The sequence below is a fragment of the Drosophila sulfurigaster genome, chromosome 2R (genome assembly GCF_023558435.1).
Source record: "Drosophila sulfurigaster albostrigata strain 15112-1811.04 chromosome 2R, ASM2355843v2, whole genome shotgun sequence".
Classification (NCBI taxonomy): domain Eukaryota; kingdom Metazoa; phylum Arthropoda; class Insecta; order Diptera; family Drosophilidae; genus Drosophila; species Drosophila sulfurigaster.
In genome coordinates this window covers 13128758-13142443 of record NC_084882.1, presented here as the reverse complement: position 1 = coordinate 13142443, position 13686 = coordinate 13128758, and the positions used below count along the sequence as shown (strand labels likewise).

The 13686-nt window shown below is 40.4% G+C and overlaps 1 protein-coding gene across 1 annotated transcript in view; it reads right to left on the bottom strand.

Moving 5' to 3' along the window:
* LOC133837172 (neurotrimin) overlaps window positions 1–13686 on the bottom strand; it is a 64683-nt gene that overhangs the window by 23768 nt on the left and 27229 nt on the right. The gene's annotated exons all lie outside the window — the stretch shown is intronic.

Sequence of the window (13686 nt, the reverse complement as noted above, 5' to 3'; positions counted from 1 at the left end):
TTCCGGAGTGTGAGTGAGCGAGTAAGTCAATAAGCAAGCGAGCATTTGTGATAGTGCAATTTTACGAGCGCGATCGAAAGAGATATAGAAAATTAATACGTGCTTGCTTGGTGTCTAGTGTGCGAAAATTGCGGTATAAATAATACTCTTATGTCAGTTGATACTGGCTAAAGCAAAGAGAGTAAGTTATGAATGTATTTTGCATACTTAATGCTGCACATTTGTTTTAAGATTGTGATTGCAATTCAGTATTAAATCTTACTTGCATTGCTTGCGTTTGATTGATTTAAGAGAACTGGATCGCAGTCGAATTTGCAGGTCAAACATTTCTCTTAAGCTATTTTCTTTATCGAGTTCATAAAAAATGCATGTGCTAGTTATATCGCCTGGATTACATTGTCGTGTGTTTATGGTATTATTATTTGAAGCGATGTTTGTCTAATTTTTAATGAGAAATGGCCATGCTTGGTCATTTGATATGTAACCAGTTGATGGACTATAATTGTCCTTACTAAAATGTCCCCGATTTTGCGATTGTCGTGTTGGACGAAATTGTCTTTGTAGAGCGGATAATTACGTGCATTTAATCACCGAGGACATGTGGTTGGGCAAACAAACGTCGTGTTTGAGTGGGTTTCGCTTTTCCCTCACTCTCTCTCTCCCTCTCTTTTCTCTTTCTCTCTCTCACTCACTTGCTGTCGCTTGCCGTTGGCCAACTTTTAGCTAACAAATGCAGGTCACTCGCTTTTACTTATTTATTTTGTTGTGTTTGTCTATCGGTCTCTTTCGCTCTCCCTCTCCCGCTGTTTAAAGTTGTGGCTAGTTGCATTTTCCTTTTTTTTGTTTTCGTAACGAATTTTACAGAATAATTTGTGGTTCGTTTGCTCGGAATGTGTTTACTTAACACACAGCTGTGGCACATGATTTAATGAGTGTGGTTTAAAAAAACTAGCTGAAGACTGCGATTTGTGTGTTTGAAAATCTACAAAATTAGCGATGGCTTTGATGGCAACTTTTGACTGTTTACGAGCACAAACGAGCGATGGGATTAGAGAGGGGGAGTGTTGGCCATTAGGCGGCAGTAAATTTCAATTTGTTGGAGAAGCAACGAGTGCTTAGATTGTTTAAATGCCATGCAAAAGTGCCGAGCACACACTCTACAAAGCAAAACAAATTGAACAACACTTTTTCCCAGACACAGACTGAGATAAAGAGAGAGAGAGAGAGAGAGGGGATAAAAAGAGGGAAAGAAGGATGCAGATGCATTGTGGAACCTTATTTACTGCAACGTATAAATTAAACTGAAGTGGTTGCAGCCCATTTAAGAGCACTCTTCCTAGGGATGTTTCTCTTCACTTCTGTGTGTGTGTGTGTGTGTGCAGCGCTTAACTTTGTTCAATTTTTAAAGATAATCACTTGACAGGCAGCATCTGCACTAGTATGTGTGTGTTTGTGTTTTTGTGTCCTGGTCAAGGATTCTGCTGTGGTTTGCTGCTCGATTTGTTTCTGACACACTTAATAGCCATAGGCAGAGGACCCTGAAGCATATTTAAGCTGCAGCAAAACTGTGGTTAATGCCCATCAGAGACAGCAGAGATATGTATACGAATTGTTTTGGCCATTTTCTCTAACCCAGATAAATCTCACTCAAATTATTTCAATTTAAAGCCGCAAGCAGATCGGGAAAAGTGCGCCAATTGAATTGATATTTGGAAAAGCAAAACATACAGAAGAAAAAGTAGAACACACATACACATATAATTTATTCTGTTGCAATACTCACACACTCGTACACGTTGCATGTAATGTGCAACGGAAGTGTGTAAACTTAGGTTGGCGACTGGCAAAGTCCAGGCCAAGCAAAATGTTGTCTGCACCGGAAACGGAAGCATGTTGTGTGTGCATATAAGTAGAGAGGAAGGAAGCGAGCGCGCCATTGGAGAAGAGCAACTGACAACTAAGTCACTTGGCCAGACATTCAATCTGATTCCGTTACATAAACTTACACAACGAACCAAAAAAAGAAACAAACCAAAAATGCAACAGACTCAGCTTCCTCAAGGTATCGCATATATGTATATATAGTATCTATATCAGTCTGTCTGCAGTTTGCTTTTAATTCAACTCGAGTTGTAGCAAATGAAATTCAAAACTATGCCAAATGGCTGCAAGAGTGTGCTGCTTCTTCCACACGAGTAACTACATATATAGAGCAGACAAACTGCAATCTCTCCATTCACTCACTTCTCTCTCTTCCCCCCCTTTTTGAGCTGGCATTAGCTAGAAGCAGTCAGCTGGTTTGTCAGCTGGTCCGCTGTACTTTCAACTCAAGTGTAATAAATATTATTGATTTTCACTTAAGCTTTTTCGGCCCTGGCTTAATGTTGCCTACAAGCTGTGGCTTTAATCAACTTTAAAGACCTTAATTTTGTGGTCATGGCCAGACCAGTAATATAATTGCTTTTCTCTGCTGCTGTTGCTGCTGCTGGTGGTGCTGATGAGCTCAGCTCATATGCCTGAGGGTTTTCCCTCTTCCAATTTGTTGGCGAAAGTGAAGCCAAATTTTGAGGCAAAACTTTCGATTAATATTCATTTATTGCTGGCAATTTACATTTTAAAGTCTGTCATCGACAGAAAAATCTGTACAAATTAATTGTTGTTTTAATTAGCTGCAGTCTTCGACTGCGACAACTTGTGAAGTTTTTGCACAATAATTTATTGCAACCGCCCAAAACGCATTCCAATGACAAGCAAAGGCACGCCCATAAATAAATAATTTCCAATAAGCTGTGTTTGCATTTGCCCCGATTTCAAACAAAGTTTTTAATAAATTTAATTAAGTGTGTGGCAAAAAAAATGTATGTATACAATACAAAATAGTAGGTGAAGCGAATTAGTAAAAAAAACCTATGTATAATTAATTAATTGCCACTTAGCCGGAGGCGACCTTTGAGCTTTTCCGCTTCACAAAGAAAATAAACATGTGAAAAAGAGAGAGGGAGAGAGAGAGGGCGAGGCATTTTGGGTTGATTGTCACACAAATAATGCTATTAATTATGCAAATCAAAGCAGAAATTGAAATATATTATTCCCCATTAGCCATTTAATATTATTTTAGATATTTAAAAATGTACTAAAGCATTATTATTTAATTAGATATCGATTACGCATACCATTTGAGTGTAGCATTTGATTGTTGTGTATTGAAATGCATTTAATATAAGCTACATTTAACAAATTGAATAATCTATATTATAAACTGAATTTTGTATATTATTTTCAGAGCATTTGTTAGTCTAGGCAAATACTTTTTGCAGGACTGTCCTTGCCTTGGGTTCAACGCGTATTCATCATAATTATAGTTGAACCTTTCTCTGCCGCTGCTGTCGTTCTCCATTTGTATAAAATATACGCACTAAACATGCACGTTTAATTTGAAAAAGAAAAAAATTACTATAATGTATTGTTCGTTGTTGTCGCCGTCGTTGTTGTTGTTTGTATATACGCCATAGGCTGATTTCTCGTCGCGATTGCCAACTAATTTTTTTTTTGTTGTTGCTGGACTATTTGCAACTTTGAGCTCGTTCAATGTGTGTGCGCCATTTATCAAAGAGCCAAATGGTGCCTCTTGTTAAGGGCCATCAAAGGGTTAAATCTTCCCCAACTCCCTCCGACATACAAAGTACAAGGATATTTAGTATACATATGTATGCGTATGTGTGTGTGTGTATGTCGTATGTGCGTGTATTGCATATGAAAAATCCTGCGGCTAATAAGTGACACGCGTCGATTAATAAAACTGTAGAGCAGAGCAGCGGGGCACACAACTTGACGTCCACTTTTTGGGTGCGGCCTCGTGCCACGTGGCAGGGTGGCAAGGGGCAAGCGGCAAGGGGCACATTGTTGCTGCGTACATTTAAAGCTCATGTCACAAACAACGATTATGTAAAGGAGCGTTACGATTATTACATTATTATGTTAGACTAAATATATATAGTATAAGCGAAGCCTACACGTTTGAGTTTGCTGCCAAGTTAAGTAGCTTAGGTGGCATGAGGCATGCTTCAAAAGAGCCACAGCGACCACAGGCAGCTAATATTCGCAGTTGTGCTTGACGCAGGCAATTTTGGGTTTATCAAATTATTTGTGGCGTATGACAACAATGCCAAGAATTTACCACGCTTTGATCTACAAACTTAATGCATAAGGAAATTATGTATTTGCTCGATCTGGATGAACTTCCTTTTGCTTTAACGATTCAAGGCTGAGATCATTTCAGTTTTGACACGCCTTTGAAAGTCAAATTGTGTTGTTGCTGAAATGTGTCGAAGTACAAAACAAGAGAATGAAAATGAAAATGCGTTTGCTCACTTTGTCCCATCACTCTCTCTCTCTGTCTCTGCAGCAAATGAAGCTCGCAGTGTTATTCGATCTGAGACAAGAGTAGCAAAAACAGAAAATATAAAACAAGACTGGCACCAACAAGACATAACAATAGACACAAATCAACAAACAATGGGTCTACAAGCTGGCAGTAGACAGCTGAAGACTGAACCAGAAAAAAGGAAACAAGTGGGTTTTTCCAACTGGACTTTTTGGGATATATCTGCAATCTATATTCAAAGAGCGATATGGCCAATGAATGTGGCATGTTGCTCTGCTGAGTGTTGACAGTATTTTTGCCATTACGAGTAACTTTTGTATTTCGTATCTTTCGACTGTTTTTGCTTGAGTTTTCTTTTTGTTTATCCATCCACCTGATGGGCAAAAAATGGAAGACGTCATTAGAGCTGTCTCTCTCTCTCTCCCTCCCTCTATCTCTGTCTCAGTCTAGCATCCCTTCCCGCATCATGATATGATGTGTGATTTATGTTGCTTGTAATAAATTGCATTAACATTGCCCGATTGCTAAAAGATTCCTCATTATTATTAAGCCCTCCAACTCCAACTCCCACATAATCGCGTTCTATCCCAAAAGCTGCACTTTGAAGTTAAACCCTGGGGCGTGTTTCGTGGCCAGCAGTTACAGTGCCTGCAAATTGTTTGCTTTGCCAGCCCCCTTCGCTCAACTGGCTGTAAAAAAACAGAAGCCACTTTGTTTGTCAACCTCAGCCTGACTGAATGACTGACTGACTGACGGAATGAATGGCTGAATGAGTGTCCTCACTCGACTTGCTGTGTGTGTTGTGTATCTTGTGTCTAACAAGAAACTTCAATATTTTTTCTGTTGCCCAACAATAAACAGCAAAAGAGAAAGGAGACACATGCACACACAACTCAAGCGAAAGAGAAAAAATGAGAATTGGCTGGAAAGAATGCCAGGCAAATATTAACCCTAGGCTATTCATTAAGTAGTCTTTTGCTCATATGTTTTGCTTTCGCATTTCTTTTTCTCTCTTTCTCTCACTGTGGGTGCTTTTTTGTTGCCTGCCTGACTGCCTGCCTTCATTCTATTTTCTGTGTTTTCTTTTTGCTTTTTTCGGTTGTTTTCCTTTCATTGTTTGCGCTTGATGCTGCTACCGAAAGCTGTCAGCCATCGATGGCAACATGGCAACATCTGCCGCACCACTTGAGGCAACTTCAACAAATTCAAACCGAAACCGAAAAGATTGCCAGAGCTGCAAAGAGCAATCTGCTGAAAGCTTAGACAGACGCTTGGACGCTGAGCGATTGCAATGTCAATTTTTCCTCATTTTTATATTTTAATTTTGGACACTTTTCATTTTAAATATTGCGTACACAATAAGTCCAGTAAGCGACATTTTGCTATTGCCTCAAATTGTCTGCTTGCAACAGCTGCCACAACTGTGTCTGATGACACCCAAAAAAAAAAAAACAAGTTGTACATTAAAAAGCTTAACGTCGCGTTGCCTCCTTGTACTTTTGCTTGTCATTTGCTGTCGCCGGCCAGCTGTCTCTCTCCTCCCCTCTCCTTTGCTCTTCCCGTCTAAGTCGCTGCTAATGCTCTCAGTTTTTGGCCGTCGTCTGGCGCACATAAAACGCACCTGATGTGCAAGAATTGCTTAATTGAAACATAAGCCGCTATAATTTTGCGTCGGTCCCCGACGAAAGCTAAACAACGCCAACAAATATATTCAAATTTATGCGTTGCATATTAAAAGGCACGTTCAAGTGCCCCTTTTGCCCCTCACCCCGCTTCGCTGATAACGTCTGGCTGGCTTTTCTTAGTGAAAATGCGAAGCCAGACTTATTTGCTGCGTGTCTGCAATTAAAAGAGCTTAAATCAATGCCTCTCAGCTCTCATCACACACACGCGTCGAAACTTTATAGTTTAGTATGCAAAGCAGACTTTTCTCTCCGTCTCTGGGTTGACCTTACTTATCGTGTGGCTTATAACCGAGCAACAAAGTCTCTCCCCATTGGGCTATCATGTCAGCCTATTGTCGCTGTTGACTTGCTTTAAGCTGTCAGTGTCAAGTTGGGCCCCAAAAATGACAGAGAAGACAACATTGTCTTCCATCTTGGGAGCAGACTTCCGGCCTTGCGTATCTCGGTCTGAGATGAAATCTCTCTCGCCCTCTCTCTCTTTCTCGTGTCGCACAGCGCGACAAATTCTGGTATTATCTCAATCTGTTCCACCTTGGCAGCGCGTGCCAAGGCAGTTTCCATTATTTCCTTTCACGCATTAACGCAACGAATTGTTTCTCGAAGGAACACAACTCGAACTTTATCTTCTTGCACTAGAGTCCTTCAATGCACGACGCCTTGTGGGTCTATTGTTGCGCTGCTCTGCTCGTAATTTATCTCAGGCCTTTTGTCTACGACTGCGGCATGTCACCCGTTTTTGTGGTCCATGCTGCAAAACATTCCTGAGGCCAACTGGGGTCTATCCGACTTGCTAAGGTATAACTCTCCCTGCGTCAGCCATCTCAGAGCATCTCAATTTGCTTGGGCATTGTCGCATTTGTCGGGAGTGGGAGGGAACGAAGGCAGTTATCTGAAGACGTTGACGACTGCGTTACCCTCGTGCTGATAATGAAAGCACTGCCTTGACAGCCACCGCCACCGCCAGCATCACTGCCACCGCCATCATGTCCCAGGGGTGCGACAATTTGGCAACTGAAGCGATGTTTGCCACACTTAAGCTTTGATTTTTCTGGCAAAAGCAAACACAGTGGCGGGTGACTTTTCAGGGGGAGGCAGCAAAGCACTGTTTATCAGGAACCGCAAACTGAAAATTCAAGTATGTCAATAAGTAAATGAATTTCAGCTAAATTGGAAGACTCCACCAAAAAGGAACCAAATTTTCTTGCCAATTTCAGATTTCACCTTACTTATTCATTCTCTGCTTTTTCCTCACATACGTTCTCATTGTATCTTTAAGATGGTTTTTAAAGTGTATACTAAATTCGTGGTGCAGCTGCCATCTATTTAGGGCAAAACAAATTGAAATTGCCTCCCAGGGGTGCCGCCACATGAGTCAAGAAGAGACTTGCAAAAAAATCATTGTCAAAAGTGTATTTAATATGCAAATCCAATGTGTCCTTCGGGATGATTACATTGAGCATTAAAAATAATATTCTTCATAAAGGACACATAACATGCGCTTAGGCTGAGTATAATTAATGCCTTTTAAAAGCATTCCCATGCACTGACTCAGTGTGAGTGTGTGTGTGCTGATTAATGGGAAATGAATGTAACCTGTTCAGGAAATTCGATTACTTGAGTACAAAATTAATATAAATACAACGACGATGGCAAAATGGATTCTGTGGCCGTGCCTCCGTGTGAAACTTTTCCAATTTGTGCAGAGAAACAAGGTAAACGAAAGGTAAACACTGACCCAGACGAGCGGCCAATGCACCTGGACCACAACTAAACACACACTCACACACACACACACACAGCGATAAATATAGTCATCGAGCCCAACTAAACTTTCCACTTTCAGCAATCAGACAAATGCTGACCACGGCCTGAGCAAGGACCGTCGCCATCTCCCTAAATCGAGTGGCAAACTAATCGAACTGAAATACTCTCGAATACTCGAAACGTTTGCCTGATTTCTCGAGAGTGTGTGCACAGCTTGAAATTGCAGAATTTTTACTTGGACTTTTTCTTGTTCTGATTCTCTTTTCTCTGCTCACACAGACTATTTTTTTCTTCTTCCGAAATGCGCCTTGTGTCTCGTCTATATCCTGTTATCACCACCCACTAAACTTCTGTAGATTTGTTTGCAGCGGAATACACCAGACAAAAAAAAAAAAAAAAAACAAAGAAAAAGAAAAGTTTAATCGTTCTCTCGTTCGTTTGCCGTCAGCTCTAGAGATAAATTAGCTCTTTGGGGTTTCTCTATGCCAACGTCAAGCCAAAACTGATAATTGTGTGTGACAGAGATGCGAGAATTGTAACGGCTCTTTCTCCCTTCTGCTTTAACATGGTGAATTGCACACATATGTCCATTAAAATATTGCATGACTTTGAGATATTTGAAACCCGGTGTTGGCTTTCTTTTTTATCCGAATGTCAGGTTAAATTTAGCAACAGGTTTATGTTAATGCTTCAAGCTATTTTAATATCATTCACTTATCTGTAATCTGATAACACTTTCTCAGTCTATAATTATATGAGAAACCTAAGCTAACCCAAAAGTCATGACCAAAATCAAGCAACAACTCATTTGTCTGCTCAAATCACAGCTCGATTTATTTAGGCAATTTGCCAAGTTTATGGATTTTCCCGCTTAGGTGAACACATTTTTTTCGGTTTTCTGTTGCGCCTTGAATGGGACGCTAATTTAATTACAAAAAGCAATTCTCGCACAATTTGCATTTTTCCCTTTTTTTTTTAGAGCATTTTAATTTAGTTGTGGGTCAGCATGGGTTGTGCTAAACTGATCCCGAGTTGTGCTTTGATAATCGTCATCAGCTCCTCGCAAACGATGCACAAATTGTTTAACCTTTTCCCCTTTTTTAATTGGCGAGCCAACCAGATTTTTTGCCAACTAGATTCAACGATCTGCGATGCTGATAAGAAGGAACAGCTGATGCTGCTGCCTGAAGTTGGCAATATTCCTGCTCATTTTGGGGTATGATTATTTGGGCTTTTCATATTTTAGTTGGCTGCTGTTGCCTTGGCTGTTGTAACTAGCCAGAGATTTTTCAACAAATAACATTTACTGAGTAACTCGGCACGTTCCGTTGTTTGTCTGTTGTTATTTCGCTTGTCTTCCGGTTGTCATTACAAGCGAGACTCGCGATTCGCGTCTCCGTCTCCGTCTGAGACGGCGACACAGGCGTGGCAAAGTCGTAAAGTAAATTTTTTAATTAGAGTCACGAGTAAAACAAAGCAATTAGTAAGCCTGTCAGAGCAATCCTTTTTCGGGCTTTCTCTCTCAGTCTCCTTCTTCAGTTAACAGCTTCGTCTCCTTCAGCATTTCCATTTTCTAGGGTCTGTTTCGTTCTGTATTTTTAATTTCTCTGCCATGTTTTTGGTCAAAATTTACGCGCGGGCGTGTGAATTATTGAAAAAGTAAATTATGTACAGCAAAAAAAGGAGGGAAAATGGAGGGTTTTTGAAGTCCTTCTTCCACTTGCCAGTTGCCACTTAATGTATGAGCTGACACTTGCTGAGGCTCAAGGATCAGCTGAACTTGAACTCGCAGTCGAGTCGTTATAGGCCATGCCACTCGTACGTTTTTTGGGGGGCCAGAAAACTATGCTTTAATTAAAAGCATTAACTTTTCCCGGGCACACACACACAAATATATATTCTTGGCCTCAATTTGCTGTTGCTGCTGCTGCTGCTGATTCTGTTGTTGTTTGAGTTTTTTTTGGTTTACTATATATTTTTGGCTACGTGGAGTGCATGCAAAAGTCCGTGCAGTTGGCGAAGCAGCAAATAAACCGAAAAATGTGCATAACTCTTGGACGAGAAGGTTGCAAAGTTTTGAACTTGCCCCAGTCGCGTGGCAAACAACAACAACAGCAACAACAATAAATGGAATGGGAGAAAACTAAGTTATTAGCAGCAACTGTTCTCAGGCTCTCCCAGTTGTTGTGGGTGTGGTCAACTGGTTGTGTCGGTGTGTGGCAGACAGGCAGGATGCTGGGAGTTATGTTTATGCTTGCTGCATTGCTGCTGTGCGCGGGCATGCGGCAACTTTGAACCGCTCTTTGTGCGCACTTTGCAACGCGCCGAGCACATTGACATTTTAACTAAACTTGCTGCACCCTCCAAAAAAAACAACTTGCCAGCTGCCGTTGCAACAAAATTTATTATTGTTGCCGTTGCACTGGCAAAATATTTGCACACAGTATTTACATTTTATTTGGTTTGCCAAATGCTCTTTGTGTTTTATTATGGCTGTGGCATTTGTCATGCGCGACGACAACAAATTCAGTGGCTCCAATAAACAGCAGCATTCGGTTGCGTTCCCTTACTTTCCCCACTCTCAAACACTATTAAAATATTTACAAGTCGAGAATGGACACGTTGTCACTTTTGGCAAGCGAAAGTGCTAACGCTATTAATCCAGTTGGCAGCATAACACCTTTTGGCCTACTATCTAGAATGTGACTACGACTTTCTCTCATTCTCTCTTTCTGTTACACACACCGTCCACCTCTCTCTATCACGGTGTCTGTCTGGCAGGCATGTCTCCTTGTGTTTGGCTAATAAAAATAAAGAGCAAAAATAAAAGCAAATAAAATTCATGGCAACGTTGCCATTACTGGTACAATAAAGCATATTATTTTAGCATTTATTTTATTTGCCCGGCTCGTTCCTGCCAGCCATTTGGCAGCGCAAAGCTAAAGTGTTTTTGTGTCCCTGCCACAAAACGAGCGAGAGAGAGAGATGCCAACTCGATTATAGTATATAGTTAGTGTGTGCAGGGGAAGGGGGGACACTCGTTGAAAATCTCGCAACAGCTACGTGATATAATGAACAGCATAATTCACAGTTCATAATCTCAGATGCAGCAGCAATATTATTTCGCACTATACGACTCTTAAGTATACATGAGTATAAATTTTTGCGCTTTGGGGTTTCCATTTCATTGACTCGTAAAAAATAAAAAAGAAACCGCAAGTCTTCTTACTTACTTAGTCGCCGCATTAAATGCTTCTAGGAAATTATCGCTTTTGATAAGTGACCCCAAATGTGGCTGGCGATTGAAATGATTGCAAAGTTCTTCTCTTTTTTTTTTGCTGTGTGGTGCCTGCGGCTGGATTTTTATAAATTTTTGTTGCCAGCGATATGCTGACTATAAGAAAAGTCGGAAGTCCTTCTGCAGGCAATTGAATTTTGCCTTTGGAGTTAGTTACATTCGAGGAGCACTTCAGTCGAGTGGAAGCCAACGACGCACAAAAATTGAACTGTATTGATTTATGATGGAGGTGTGCGTCGCTCTCTCTCTATGTGTGTGTGTATGTGTGTGTGTGTGCTTTAAAAACTTTGTCCAGCAATGCAGAATACGAAAAAGAAAAATAAGCAACAGCAGCAGGAGTCCAAGCAGAAGCAGCAGAAGCAACAGCAGCAGGATGTGCGGTTGCTTGTTCAAAGTTCAATGAAGTATGGAATACTTGAGACTCCAGTCGAAAGTATGGTCACAACTTGTGGCAAACATCAGCAGAGAGGGAGAAAGAGGAAGTCCTGTTCAAAATGCGCAACTAATAAGTGCGCACAAGTTGGCAGGTCTGCAACTTTGTCAAAGTCAAACACAAAGTCGTTGAGCACACGTTGCGTATACGCCGCGAGGTCCAGCTATTTGCTATGGCGTCAATTGGTTTCAGTATTATCAGTGCATTAGTTACTGGTGCATTATTAATGCCCAGTCCTTCACAGTCCTTCCAGCGTGTGTGAGTGTGTGTCAATGGGTGTGTGTGTGCAATATTAATGGGATTGAATTGGGCTTCTTCTTTTTTTTTGAGGTCAGAGCAGACGAGCAGCTATTGAATGCTTTGCCTTTCGCTGGGCCATTTCGTGCCTGTGCCAATTATTGTACAAAGATAAGTTTCAACATTAATTCTGTGGCATGTGCGTGTCACAGTCGCCACGGTTTTATGCGACCCCCTTGACCTGTTGCATGTCGCATTCACCCCCCGAGGGTGGAGTTAATTACTTTGATTTATTTGTAAATTATTTAGCTACTGTTGTACATGCGTGGCTTGTCACTGATTTCAAATTGCACTTAATTACAATTTTGTGTACTTACAAATTAACGAAATTAACATAAGAGTGAGGGAACACAATAAACCGCAAATTCATCTTTGGCAATGGCCACAAACATGACAAGTTGAATTTATTGTTGCACAAAAGAAACACTGTGATTAAATTACAATTGCAAAACACATTCTCAACCACTAAAGCAAATTCAACTGCACTTTTCTTTGAACTTAATTCCACTTTGAATATTTATTCAGCAACAACTATCTAGCATTATTTTCGCAGACAATTTAACAACGCATTGACATAATCGTAAAGATATAAACACAAAGTTGAAATCTTTTCCGAAGTCTATTCGATTTGACCTCGATCTGTTGTTAGACTGCCACTCAATTAAAGTTTTCACGAACAGTTTGCTGAGCGGCGTCATTTATCTTCAGCAAGTATTAAGCATACGCCATGTGTGACAAGTGATTTTTTCTTTTAGCTGTTGTTTCGGTTTTCAACACATTTAATATGAATTGTAAACAAGAAAAAACACAGCAAATTAAGTGAATTGAATCCTTGGGGCTGTTATATGTACTATGGTAGTTGTCGATAAGAAGATGCTGGCAACAATGTACAAAATATAAAAACATACATACGTATATAATAGATGCATATCTATAGATATTTTGTATGTACTTGTATATCTTTGGAGCTTCCGTTCTCAATATTTACGCTTCGCTTCGGCTGTAGAACTTTATTATTAGAAAAGTTTTAATGTATTTGGCAAACGCACGAACAAACACAAGGCACAACTTGAACATCGGCATTGCACAAGCATACAAACAAGTAGACCAAAAACACATATGTATTCGATTATATATATGCTATATATATTTAAAATTCGTCCATGAACAAATTATCGACTGACGCCTAATAGGTCAAGATTGTGGCAAGTTATTTAATAAGCCTAATTTACAGCCTCTCCTCCTCCCATAAGAAAAAAAGGTCATGGTTAAAAGTCAGAAAAGTCTCCTTACTTTTCCTTTATCGAACTTTAATATCTACACATGCGTCTATTTCTTTGATGCCACCGCGAGTGGCATGTGGCATGTGGCATGCTGAATGCTTCAACCCGAAATTTCATAGAAACTTTGATGTCTTTTCCGCCTCCTTTCTCTTCTCTTTTCTTTTCACCTCTCTCTCGCTCTTTGCACAGTCGAATGACCCAATTGAAATGAAGTTAAGAAAAATTTTGTGGTAAATGTGTGTTGCGTGGGTTTGGTGGATGTGTGTGTGTGGCTGCCACAAGATGAGCAGAGCAGAACAGAGAACAGCAGAGAGTCTGGTTTTATTTTGCTTTGTCGAGCAAGTGAAATATGAAAATTAAATAAAATGCGCGTGTGGCGAGTTGGCAGGCAAATGGGTTAAGAACGAGTTTTCTACCCTACCCCAAATAAAGGAGAGGAGGGAAAATTGCCCCGGGCTTAAAGTGAAGCTGACTTTATCGATATTATATTGAGTCCTTTCACAACATTGTCGTAACTCGATTTCCCCCAATCGCATCGCATC